We start from the raw sequence: 13,766 nt of genomic DNA, 5'->3' as shown, positions 1-13,766 counted from the left end.
TATCCACAGACAGTTACTGGTACGACGAACCACAGTCACCAAACTGCTGCTCCAGCTTGGTCTCAAAACTGAAGCCGTGAAGGAGAGAATAAGGGACAGAAAGAAAGAATGCTTCAAGTTACCTTATTCTACTGAAAAGCTGGCATGCATTACACCATCTATATAATGTTGTCCGTGAAGAAAATATCCAGCAGATCTTCTAAATAACATCTGGCCATTGGGTCTAATTTGCCATGCTTTTGATAACTTTATCTGCTTATCCTACTCTCCTTTATTGACTTAATTTTCCTCTAAGGTATTTATCTTAAGTACAACATGTAGCAGCAAAGTTCACATGCTAATCACTCTCTGCCATCCAAGTGTAGTTTAACCAAGATTCTATAAAAGATATAGATTCTTTGGATTTCATCCCCAAGAATTTAGCCCAGATAATTATTTCTTGCTTGGTTAATGTGTGTTGTTAAAGGATTTAAAATTTCCATTTACCCAAGATCATGAAATATCCACAAATTTCAGTAGTTCAGGTTTTCCTTTATCGTAAGGTCATTGATTCTGCAGATCAAATAGGGGTACAGGTTGCGGGCCATCCTTTGTAACGAGGATCTTGAGAAAATATTATTACGCTAGTAATGTCATGTAATTCTTTAAATTCATTTTCAGGATCTTGGCATCACTGTCAAGTCCAGCTAATGTCCATCCCTGATTATCCAAAGAAAGTACGAACTGCTGCAATTCTTCTGTAAAGTTTCCAGGATTTAAATTCAGTGTCAATGAAAGAATGGCAATATACTTCCAAGTTAAGATTGTGTGCAACTAGAGGGGAAACTGCAGATGATGGAATTCCCATGCATTTGTATCATCCTTCTCTGGTGGAAGTCATGTACTTGGGATATGCTGTCAATTCAACGGTGGCAAAGACTGCCAGTGTACTTGGTAGATGGTAAACACTGCAGTCTAGCATTGTGTGTGACAGTGAAATCAATTAATGTTTAGAATGGTTAATGGGGTTAGAATCAAGTGTAGTCATTTGTTCTGGATGGTGTCAAGCCTCTTGAGAGTTGTTGGTACTGCAGGAAAGGGGAGAATATTCGAAAACATTCCTCGTGCACCTTATAAATGATGGAAACCCCTTGGGGTGTCAGATGTGAATCCCTCACTGCACGATACCCTATCTCTGACCTGCTTCTCACAGTATCTGTGTCTGGCCTAGTTGAATTTCTGTTGAATGGTTATAGCCCTAGAACATACATGTCAAACTCTGGCCCGCGATATAATTATATTTGGCCCGCAAGATCATATTAAATATATATTAGAGTTGGCCCGCTGGTCGCCGCGCCAGTATAGCGCATGCACACTGAAGGTGAAAATGAAGACGCTGGAGGTGTGGAGGGATCTCAGAGTCCCGAATCCTGGGGATCGGAGCGCCGCACTCAGCCCGCCCGGCTCCCGGACACACAGACGCAGCTGGAGTTGGGGACCATCCTCGCTGGGTCTGCGCTTCAGCGGCGACGCCGGACCGAACGTCTTGTTGGCGATGCCTTCCCCCTCGCTCCGTGCGTGGCGGACCCTGCCTCCCGCTCCTTTTGTTGGAGACGAGCCCGGCGCCGTGAGATCGCAGTTTAATCCCTCTCCAACCATGGGAGGGGGGTGGGGGCAACGCGCTCTTCTCAGCCAATTCCTCCACCGCCCTGGACGCCGGCATTTCAACGGGGGGTTCGGATGCCTTCGTCAGGCGACCAACCTGTTGGTCCAAGACAAGGGGAGAGTGTACAAACTCCACACAGACAGCACCTGAACTCGGGTGAACGTGGAGCTGCGACCCCACATTCCACATCAGGACTGTGTGTAAGATTGGGAGCAGTGAGACGGAAGCTTATTTTGTTCCTGTGATTTAAGCCTTTCTTGGGGTGGGGGGGGGGTCCTTCTCTGACCACTTGCCTAACAATTAACCTAATCAGATGTGGAGTTACCACAATACAACAATTCTCAACCTTTTTCTTTCCACTTGCGTCCCTGTGCCATTGGTGCTCCGTGATTAGTAAGGGATTGCTTAAGGTGGTCTGTGGGTGGGAAGAAAAAGTTTGAAGACCACTGCTTTAATTATCCCTCATTGATTCGTCATGTGCACGGTTTCAAAACGCTAAAGGAAATGGGCCAATGACAATTTTTCTCAAGCAAAATATTTCAGTAACAATTGGGTCTAGAGCAGTGATTCTCACCCTTTCCTTCCCACTCACATCCCACCTTAAGCAATCCCTTACTAATTACAGAGTTCTGATGGCATAGGGCACACATGTCAAACTCTGGCCCGCGGATATAATTATATTTGGCCCACAAGATCATTTCAAAAATGTATTAGAGGTGGCCCGCTGGACGCCGCGCCAGTATAGCGCATGCACAGTAATACAACAAATCCCAGAATGAATTGGCGTCAGCCCGCTAATCGCCCCCACCTCCTCTGTTTACGTTGCAGGGTCTCACCGTGGACTCTGGTTTTGGGGCCTGGTCGGTGTCAGGGGAAGCCAAGGCCATTTCCCAGCGCTCGGAACCGGAGGCCTCGGGCCTGACCTCGCCAGGACCGTTGCCCACTCCCCCTCCCTGCCGCAGGCCGACCCGCGACTCACGGTGACGGGGCCGCTGATCCACTGAGATGCCGCCCTGCAGCGAGAGCTGATGCCCCCGCACTGTCGTTGTCCAACCCGATCGCCCACAAACCCCGCCCTCCCGCACACAGGCCTGAGTAAGGATTATGAACTTTAATCTCAGGATAAAACGATCTTCCAATAGTTTCATGTCACAGTGATAAATATATTCCTGGTTAAAAATCGTCCTGCACCTGGATACAAGCTCATTAGGCATAAAACTTGAAAAGTGTGTAAATCAAAGGATATCTGTACCAATGGAAAAAGGGCATGGCAAATAACCCTGCTAGAGTTCATGCCCACAATCAGTCACCCATTTGATTGTTTCAGGAATCATGTTATTCTCCCATATTCTCAATAGCCCTCAGATTTTACTATTCGACAGCACACTAGCAACATATGACAAATCCTCTATAGAGAAATATTATTTATTGAATATTTTATTTCTCATTTGTTAATGCTTCTGGAAAGAGTTTATCCAAACTATTATTAAACATTTATTTTAATAAGAAAAAGTTTAACATTACATATGTTGAAAGAAGAGAAAACATGCAGATGTTGTTGAAAATTTTCAATAAATATTTAGTTCAGCCCTCGACTTAGTCCAAGTTTTTAATTTTGGCCCTCCGTGAATTTGAGTTTGACACCCCTGCCCTAGAATATTAATGATGGGAAATTTGAAGTTGCCTTTGAATATCAAGGATAGGTGGTAAGACTCTCTCTTCTTGAAGATGGTCAGTGCCTGACATTTTTGTGGGGTGAATGTTATTTGCTAGTTATCAAGCGATGGTGGATCTTGGCAAGTTCTTGCTGTGTGTAGGCCTGAGCTGATTCATTTGCTGAGAAGTTGCAAATAGAAATGAATATTGTACAGTGGTTTTCAAACTTTTTCTTTCCACTCACGTATCACGTTAGGTGCTCTGTGATTAGTAAGGGATTATTTAAGGTGGTACGTAAGTGGAAAGAAAAAGTCTGAAAACCCCTGCTTTAATCGTACCTAAATGACTCGTTATGTGCACGGTTTTGTAACTCCAAAGGAAATTGGCCAATGACAATTTTTCTCAAGTAAAATATTTCAGTGACAATTGGGACTAGAGCAGTGGTTCTCAACTTTCTTTTTCCCCATTCACACATACCACCTTAAGTAATCCCTTACTAATTCTAGAGCACCTATGGCATAGGGATTATTTAAGGTGGTATGTGAGTGGAAAGAAAAAGTTTGAAACCACTGATGTAGAATTATCAGCAAATATCCCCATTTTTGGCAAATGATGGAGGTTAGATAAATAATGTCACAGGACCAAGGACAATGTCCCAAGGAACCTCTGCAATGATATCCAAGAGTGGAGATGACTTATCTCCATCAGCCACAATGACCTTTCTTCTTTAACTTAGCCAAGCCATTAATAAAGCATAACGAATAGATTTGGCCCAGCATATTATTGTTGGGCACCACGAATCAATTTCAAGTCCATTCCTATTATTTCTGCTTTCTGTCTTTCACCTTCTAATTAATCACTTTACGTCATTAATAGGTTTTAAAATAATTAATTTTAGTTTTGGCAAACAGTTTTTTTATTGACTGCCTTCAGGAAATTATTCTGAACTATCCATCTTAACATTTTTATATACTTTAGTTTACTTCCTCAAAAAATTCAGCATGGATCTACAGACACGACCTGACAATTACAAATCTATGCTGGCTTTATCTAATCAGTACAACTTTCTGCAAGTGCTATTTTGTTCTTAATGATCTACTGTACTCCAATAAACTCCCCACAATATATGTTCATCAAGCTGATCTATAATTTCCTGACTCTCAATTGTCTTAAAAGCATTACATTTGAAATTGTGAATTTAAAGGGCCAATTACTTGGTGCACTAAATGAGGAATATTACTATTTTAACCTATTCCTTTAAAATATTGCATTAGAAACTATTTGGCACAAGATTTGCCAGGTTCCTTTCTCTAATACTATTTCCTTAAATTTAGTGCCTGATTCATTCCTAGCTATGGGTTTTTGATCCTAGTGCTACAAGCAACTCAAAGTATTTATTCAATAGTTTGCCATTATTTGTTTTTAAAACTCTCACATTATCTATTCTCATATACCATAATTATATAAAGTGTGTAATAACTTTCCCACTTCTTTCAGTTTTTTTCTAATCCCTTTTTGTAATACAGATATTTTTCATTGTATTTGTTGCTTCAATATCTCTTTAAATTCCCCAGATCAAAACTAGTTGTTTCCTTTTTTGATTTCATTTTTTTTAAAAGTCAGCCATGATTGTTTTATTTAGTTCAGCCCTTTTCCCTTAGAGGTCCTAGAGTAAGCCAATTTCCTTTCCGTAACTCCATCAATACATTTCTTCTTCTTCTTCTTTGGCTTGGCTTCGCGGACGAAGATTTATGGAGGGGGTAAAAGTCCACGTCAGCTGCAGGCTCGTTTGTGGCTGACAAGTCCGATGCGGGACAGGCAGACACGGTTGCAGCGGTTGCAGGGGAAAATTGGTTGGTTGGGGTTGGGTGTTGGGTTTTTCCTCCTTTGCCTTTTGTCAGTGAGGTGGGCTCTGCGGTCTTCTTCAAAGGAGGTTGCTGCCCGCCAAACTGTGAGGCGCCAAGATGCACGGTTTGAGGCGTTATCAGCCCACTGGCGGTGGTCAATGTGGAAGGCACCAAGAGATTTCTTTAGGCAGTCCTTGTACCTTTTCTTTGGTGCACCTCTGTCACGGTGGCCAGTGGAGAGTTCGCCATATAACACGATCTTGGGAAGGCGATGGTCCTCCATTCTGGAGACGTGACCCATCCAGCACAGCTGGATCTTCAGCAGCGTGGACTCGATGCTGTCGACCTCTGCCATCTCGAGTACTTCGACGTTAGGGATGAAAGCACTCCAATGGATGTTGAGGATGGAGTGGAGACAACGCTGGTGGAAGCGTTCTAGGAGCTGTAGGTGGTGCCGGTAGAGGACCCATGATTCGGAGCCGAACAGGAGTGTGGGTATGACAACGGCTCTGTATACGCTTATCTTTGTGAGGTTTTTCAGTTGGTTGTTTTTCCAGACTCTTTTGTGTAGTCTTCATCATTAAAATTAAAATTAAAATTAGTCTTAGCAAAGGAAGGGAAACTTACAGTGATGTCTTGGCACATCTCCATATTACAGAGAAGGGATGAAGGTCTTAAACCAGGATAAAAAGGTAGATAAATCCCTGAGGTCTGATCAAGTGTATTCTGATTCATTGTGAGAATTTGAGGAAGTAAATGCAAGGGCAAATAACAATCTGCCGGTGGAATTCAGCAGATTGATCTGCATCAGTTGGAGAACAAAAATAGTCAAGGTTTCGGGACAGAATCCTTCATTCAATGTCCAGAAGGAGCACATTCAGTCTTGATGAAAGGTTCTTGATGAAAGTTGACCAATCGGCTGAGTTCTTCCAGCACATTGTTTAGCTTCAGATTACAGTATCTGCCGCGTATACAGAGCCGTTGTCATACCCACACTCCTGTTCGGCTCCGAATCATGGGTCCTCTACCGGCATCACCTACGGCTCCTAGAACGCTTCCACCAGCATTGTCTCCACTCCATCCTCAACATTCATTGGAGCGCCTTCATCCCTAACATCGAAGTACTCGAGATGGCAGAGGCCGACAGCATCGAGTCCACGCTGCTGAAGATCCAGCTGCGCTGGGTGGGTCACGTCTCCAGAATGGAGGACCATCGCCTTCCCAAGATCGTGTTATATGGCGAGCTCTCCACTGGCCACCGTGACAGACGTGCACCAAAGAAGAGGTACAAGGACTGCCTAAAGAAATCTCTTGGTGCCTGCCACATTGACCACCGCCAGTGGGCTGATATCGCCTCAAACCATGCATCTTGGCGCCTCACAGTTCGGCGGGCAGCAACCTCCTTTGAAGAAGACCGCAGAGCCCACCTCACTGAAAAAAGTCAAAGGAGGAAAAACCCAACACCCAACCCCAACCAACCAATTTTCCCCTGCAACTGCTGCAACCGTGTCTGCCTGTCCCGCATCGGACTTGTCAGCCACAAACGAGCCTGCAGCTGACGTGGACATTTACCCCCTCCATAAATCTTCGACTGCGAAGCCAAGCCAAAGAATTGCAGGAGTCCTGGCAGAGATATATGCATCATCTTCATGTTCTTAGGAATAAACATCTCCAGTGATCTAACCTGTGACAAGCGCATTGATGTGATGGTAAAGAAAGTGCACCAAAGCCTATATTTGTTTTAAAGACAAAGAAAGTTCAGCATGTCCCCCTTGTCCCTTAACAACTTCTACAGGTGCACTATCCACATGTATGCTAGATGCATCAAAATGTGGCATGAGAGTTGCTCTGCTAAAGCCGTGGAAGAAGATACAAAAGGTAATGAATGCTGTTCAGAACAAAATGCAAACTTCTCTCCTCTCTATGGACTCCATCTTCTTCTTCCGCCATTTAGCAAAGGCAGAGATTATACTGAAGGACCCATCACACGCTGGATACATCTTCTTCATTCATTGGAGAGAAGGTGAAAGCATGCACCAAAGACAGCTTTTTCCACCACAGTCATCAGGCTCCTGGATAAATCCGACTTGGAACAAATGGATTTTTCTTTTCATTGTGACTCTGTAAATTGTGTTCTTTCCATGGCTGGAGACTGTTAGAGATACCCTGTTCACAGAAGAACCTTTTCCACTGTACGAGGTAATAATAATATTAGCTACAGGTGAGATGCCAGAAAACTGGAGGTGGCTAATATTATGCCATTGTTAACAAACAGCTGCACGGACAAGTCAGGGAAATGTTATTGAAGGAGTTCTGAGGGTCAAAAAAAAATGCAATTGCTGTATTATGAAAGGCAACAAGCCAAAATTCATAAATGCCATTCCCTGTGAATATCCTACAAAATTCCTTCAATTAAACATTGGGAAGACTGAAGCTATTGACTTCAGCAGCCTCGCAAACAAAATCCATCTTTGAGTGAATTTCTTCCCCAGTTCCCAACTCAGGCTGAGCCAGTGGGCTTAAACTTTTGGTAGGTTAAATGATCTAGAGCAGGGATCTCAAACTCAATTTACCCAGGGGCTGCTGGAGGTAGAGTCTGGGTGAGGCTGGGCCGCATCAGGTTTTCCACAAGAAAAGCTCTTACAAAAACATTCCAAAGTTATCAAATGTCTTTATTTTTATTTTTTTTTTAAACACAAAATAAGATGAAAAAATAAATAAATTAAAAATTCATAAGAAAAAAAATCAATCAGTAATAAATAAATAAAATGAAAATAATAATTATGAAAATAATAATAATACAGCAGATATAGAAGATGAAGAAACCACATATAGTTGCTGACTGGAGAAATGTAATTATTATTATTCAGATTCAAATGTCAAAGGAGAAGGGGTCCCCAAAAATTTGAAATGTGGCTCTGTTTCAGTGTTTAGCTGATGCGTCTTTTCCGCTTCTTTTTCTGTCCCGCTAAGCAACAACTTCCGGGTTCAGACTGGACGCCGAAGCGCGTGAAGCGGGAGCGGCCGCGGAAATTGCGCATGTGCCGCGTGCATATAATGACAAATAGAAAATGCACACAAATATGCTTATATTCGCAATAAACCCAGCTGATGTCCCGCCCCCGTGATTGGTAGGTTCGTTCAGCTCCGCACACAACACTGAAAAGTGCCAATCATATCAAACTCGCGGGCCGCACTAACATTAAACTTTCATATTAAGGCGGGGCCACAAACTATCGTTCCGAGGGCCGCAGTTGGCCCGCGGGCTGCAAGCTTGAGACCCCTGATCTAGAGCCAATCGTTTTGAATCCACACCCTTCCACTAAGTCAGCCCCGGGCAAGTTCTCTTGCTGCGGAAGCTCCTGATGTTTAATGACATGAAAGACACAAGTCAAATATAAATTGTTGGGTTCAAAACTAGGCCAAGTTGATGATAATGACAATCAATCTATTCTTGTGGTTCTTTCATTCAGATCACAGGAAAGTGCCTTTTCTTTACTCCCTTTAGCACCCAAATTCTGTCAGTTCCAAATTGGTACTTAATGGTCATTGTGCTTATGGGGTTTATAAAGATGACTAAGAACCAAGTAGGTCACGATACATAATAACTCAGAAAGATTCTGCCAAAATATACATGAAAATCAATAAAAAGGCATATTCTCAGAAATGGGAACATGCATAATTTAGATAGATACTTGATGGAGAGGATGACCCTAAGTGCCTGTTTTCATGCTGTGTGATTCCATGATTATTATTCTTCATGCTTTACTCTTCCTGCATGGAAATTAATATAGCTATACCATTATGAGTGCTTTATTCACATTAAAAACAGAAGCAAGGCTCCTCAAGTTTACCAAGTTCCAAACTCAGAAACAAATGGACACTGAACCTTGAAGACCAGCTAATTTATTACTCAGTGGGGATGCTGAACACAAGAAACTGGGCTACTAAGCCAAACCGTGAACAGGAACTACTGAGCTGGTAATCTACTCAGCAAAGTCATCTATCTATGAACTTCAACATATGAATGTCAATAACTAAACACAGACATATAGGACAAATGACACTGTTCCAATGATCTGGCCTTCAAATCTGGTGCCTTTGAAACATCTTACTTCTTCTTGAACTATGGCTTTCCCATGACAATAGTGAGCGAAGCCCTAGACCACACCTCATTTATTTTCTGCACCTCTACTTTTAACCCCTTTCCATGCAGTTAGAGGAAGAAAACTTGTCCTTTTCTCTCTTCCTATCCCATCTTCTGGAGACCCAAATAATCCTTCCAGATGAACAAGCAATTCACTTGCACTTCTTCCAAACTAGTGCATGGCTACTTTCAGTGCTCTGAATGTGGTATTGTCTACTTGTCTATTGTGTAATTGCTTTCAAAAGGGCCTGCATTCCATCTGTAGGAGTGACTTTGATCTTCTGATTGACTGCCACTTTAACTTATCATCCCACTACATCCTGACCTTTCCATCTGTGTCCTCCTTCACTGTTGTTTGAGGAGCAATAGTTCAGCTCATATTGTAGCCTTTCAGATTCAGTGCTGAATCCTCTACCTTCAGATAACACATTCTTTTTTCTTTTTGGATCAGAACTAGCAACTTCTGTCTGTCGTCATTTTGCCTCAACTTTTCTTATTCAATGTATGTTGAATAATTATTCCTTGGCCTGCTGAGCATGTCCCTCAGCTTTCCAATTAATAATAAATTACAGAGACACTGATCTATGATATGCTTTTAACCACTTTTATTAACCTCTTTGGACACACCCTATCAGAGATAGTTCCCTTTGTTCCGCTCATCCCTGCCCCACATTCTCTTGTACTGAAAGCCAACTTTTCACCCTTTCTCAGTTCTGATGAAGGGTACCAGATATAAAACCATAACTCTTTTTCTTTCCTTAGATGGTGTCTGACTTTCTGAGTGCTTCTATTATTGTCCATTTTATAACATGAAGCTCAGAGTTAGTACTAAATTCAGGCAGTCACGCAATTTGCAAGATACAACATTGTGAACCCTCACAGGAGTACAGTATAGTGGACAGAACACATGTGAACTTTGCTTCACCTAGAAAGATTTTTAGAATGTCTAGCATTTTCAGGTATTTTTTTCAATTTCCTGGAACTCCACTCATTTCTCCAAAGGGATTTCTGTCCTGTTTGCTTTAGTTTGTTTCACTTTTCCTCAATAACATATTGACCAAAACTCACTTTCTCAGTCACATCTCTTTCCTATCTGTCTCTCCCCATCTTCTTTGTTTTCTCTTTTTCTCAATTCTGACAAAGGTTCTTCAACATGAAGGGCTGCTGTAGTTCAAGGAGGAGGATCACCAGCTGCTTTTCAAGGGTCATTGGATATAGGCAATAAACGCAGGCATTCCCAGTAACATCCATATCACTCGCTTCCAGTCCCTAAAAACCCCAAAAACATACACAGTACTACAATGTGAAAGTATGGGGTTTATTTAGACATACAGCACAGTAACAGACTGTTTCAGCCCATGAGCCTGTGCCACCAAATTACACCCAACTGACCTACAATCCCAGTACGTTTTGAATTGAGGGAGGAAACTGGAGCACCCGGAAGAACCTCACACAGATGGGGGCAGAACATACAAAGTCCTTACAGAGGGTGCTGAATTCAAACCCTGGTGCTGTAACAGTGTTGCGCTAGGCGCTACACTATCAGTACCGCCATTTTTTATATTTAAAGAATACATAATAAAAATGCCATAGCTCACTTCACAGACTTATTAGGACCTTGGGAACAACTCTGAGGGTCTCTCCAGGTCTTGAGTAGTCTAGACTGTTTTATCTGCACATTCAGTAGATTCCATGTTTTCATCCCTAAGCAGGGTTCCATTCACGAATTGCCAACTAATGCTAACAAAGTCGCTCCAATGAATTTTTAAGCTAAGCTTCCTTTAAATATGCTCCAAGGACGAAGGAGACAAAATCAATTTGTTAAGTGATCTGTTTGCTCTTTAGTACCTAACCAGACTGAAACATTAGAAAGAACAACATGTTCTTGGCTGCTCTCCAATGACTTCTAGATTCTATTCACACATTGATTTTGTGCCTTTTTATTTTTAAATGAAACAAATTATGACTGAATCCACTGGACAATTGGTGCTCTATCACTGATAGTGTGTAACAATGCTCTTCCTTTCACACTGTAATCTCAAAGTTGCATTAAGTGGAGTTCAGGACAAACAGTGCATATCACTTATTGGACAAAACTGCTGACAAAGGGATTTATTTTATCATAAAATTTCACCAAGGACACGTTAGTATTAATTTATAACATCTTCATTCTAATTCCATCGCTGCTCTCTCATTTATTTTATTCCCTGACCCAGGCACTCAGAAGCCATTTACATTAAATATACATTTTATTTTTTTTTACATCTTTAGTCATCTTTGTTCACTCTTCCCTTCTTAAATCGTACAGGCTAGTTGCCAACAGTGAAGACTGTTAAACAGTTTTTGGGATCCTGAAGTACATTTAGTCACTTGTCATTTGAAATTTGTCTACCAAGAACCCTCCTGACCACACATGAACAACTACTTCTCGTTCCAGACCAACAACTGGTCAGCCAACATGACTTCATTCGGTAAATGTTAGTGTTTCAACTCAGATGACTGCAGCACCATGATGGAGTGGCATAGCATGTAGAGCTGTTGCCTTCCAGCCAATCTCCCCTCCTGGAAGTAATCAACCAGAATGATAAAACACAATGCTTACCAGATTCATGTAAAACAGCAATAATTACAGTAATACTAAAGCAAGGGAAAGATCCACTCGCACCAGCGTCATATAGACCAATATCATTACTTAACACAGATTATAAGAAAAATAGCTAAACTATTAGCAAACAGATTAGCAGAGTATGTACCTAAAATGGTAAAACTAGACCAAACTGGATTTATTAAAAAAAGATGCACAACAGACAATATTTGTAAATTTATTAACTTAATTCATGCAGTAGAAGGGAGTAAAGCGCCAACAGTAGCAGTTGCTTTAGACTCAGAGAAGGCCTTTGACAGAGTAGAATGGAATTATTTATTCAAAGTATTGCAAAAATTCAGTTAACCAAAGAAGTATATTAATTGGATTAAAGCATTACATAAGGGGCCATTGGCGAAAGTGACAGTAAATGGATATATATCAAAGCAATTTAACTTAAGCAGGTCAACACGGCAGGGATGCCCACTATCACCCTTATTGTTCGCGTTAGCTATAGAACCACTAGCAGAATTGATAAGAACAGAAAATAATATAAAAGGGATAAATATAAAAGACAAGGAATATAAAATCAGTTTATTTGCAGATGATGTTATAGTATACTTAACAGAACCAGAACTATCAATAAAAGAATTATATAAGAAATTGAAGGAATATGGAGAAGTGTCGGGTTACAAGATTAATGTAAATAAAAGTGAAGCAATGCCAATGAATAATGCGGATTTCTCAAAATTTAAGAAGGAATCACCATTCAGATGGCAAATGCAAGCAATAAGATACCTAGGTATACAAATAAATAAAAATCTCGGCCATCTATATAAACTCAATTATTATCCACTAATGAAAAAATTACAGGACGATTTAGAGCATTGGAAAGATTTACCATTAACACTAATAGGAAGGATAAACTGTATTAAAATGAACATTTTCCCAAGGATATTATACCTATTTCAGGCATTGCCAATACACTTGACAGAGAAATTCTTCAAGGAGTTAAAGAAAATAATAAGGAAATTTTTATGGAAAGGGGGGAAACCGAGGATAGCACTAGATAAATTAACAGAATGGTATAAACAAGGAGGCTTATAACTGCCAAACTTTAAAAATTATTATAGAGCCGCTCAATTAAGATACCTATCAGATTTTTATCAAACAAGGGAAAAGCCAGATTGGACTAGATTAGAACTAGATAAAATAGGGGAAAAGATACCTGAACACATATTATATAAATGGGATGAAAAATTGGTACAACGTAGGAGTTCTCCAGTATTACATCATCTACTCAATATTTGGAAAAAGATTCATGTAGAAAGGAATAAAACAAATTACCAATTACCAAAACTAATATTGATGAAAAATAAGTTACTCCCTTTTACAATAGATAACCTTTCCTTTAGAGAATGGGAGAAAAAAGGGATCAAAAGAATAGAAAATTGTTTTTCAGGAAATAGATTATTATCCTTTGAACAATTGAAAGATAAATACAATATAACTCAAGATACAGTGCTGGCATATTACCAATTGAGATCCTACTTGAAGGACAAATTAGGAAGCAGTCTGAGGTTACCAGAGGGAAGTAACTTTGAATATGTGATTACAGATACAATGATAATCAAAAGATTTATAACAAATATGTATATTAAACTGCAAGAAAAGGAGAATGAGGAAACAAATGGTAAAACTAAACAAAAATGGGAACAAGATTTAAATATAAAGATAAAAAAGGAAACATGGGAGAAGTTATGTTCTGGAACGATGAGAAATACAATAAATACGAGGTTACGTATGATACAATATAACTGGATACACAGGCTATACATTATACCTCAAAAGTTAAATAAATGGGACCAACAGTATCTGACAGATGTT

The 13,766-nt window shown here is 40.6% G+C and overlaps 1 protein-coding gene across 3 annotated transcripts in view; it reads right to left on the bottom strand.

Moving 5' to 3' along the window:
* The window catches only part of LOC138749254 (RIMS-binding protein 2-like), a 227,447-nt gene extending 216,415 nt beyond the window's left edge, over positions 1–11,032 (bottom strand). For 2 of the 3 annotated variants that reach the window (XM_069910403.1, XM_069910409.1), the window contains exon 1: positions 10,894–11,032. The gene's annotated coding sequence lies outside the window, so the exon portion shown is untranslated. The remainder of the gene's footprint in view (positions 1–10,893) is intronic. The other variant, XM_069910412.1, reaches the window with a different exon arrangement.
* Positions 11,033–13,766: the final 2,734 nt, after the last annotated feature.

This window comes from Narcine bancroftii, chromosome 14, assembly GCF_036971445.1.
Source record: "Narcine bancroftii isolate sNarBan1 chromosome 14, sNarBan1.hap1, whole genome shotgun sequence".
Classification (NCBI taxonomy): Eukaryota; Metazoa; Chordata; class Chondrichthyes; order Torpediniformes; family Narcinidae; genus Narcine; species Narcine bancroftii.
Note: the sequence above shows the minus strand (reverse complement) of the source record. Positions and strands in the feature narration are given on the sequence as shown.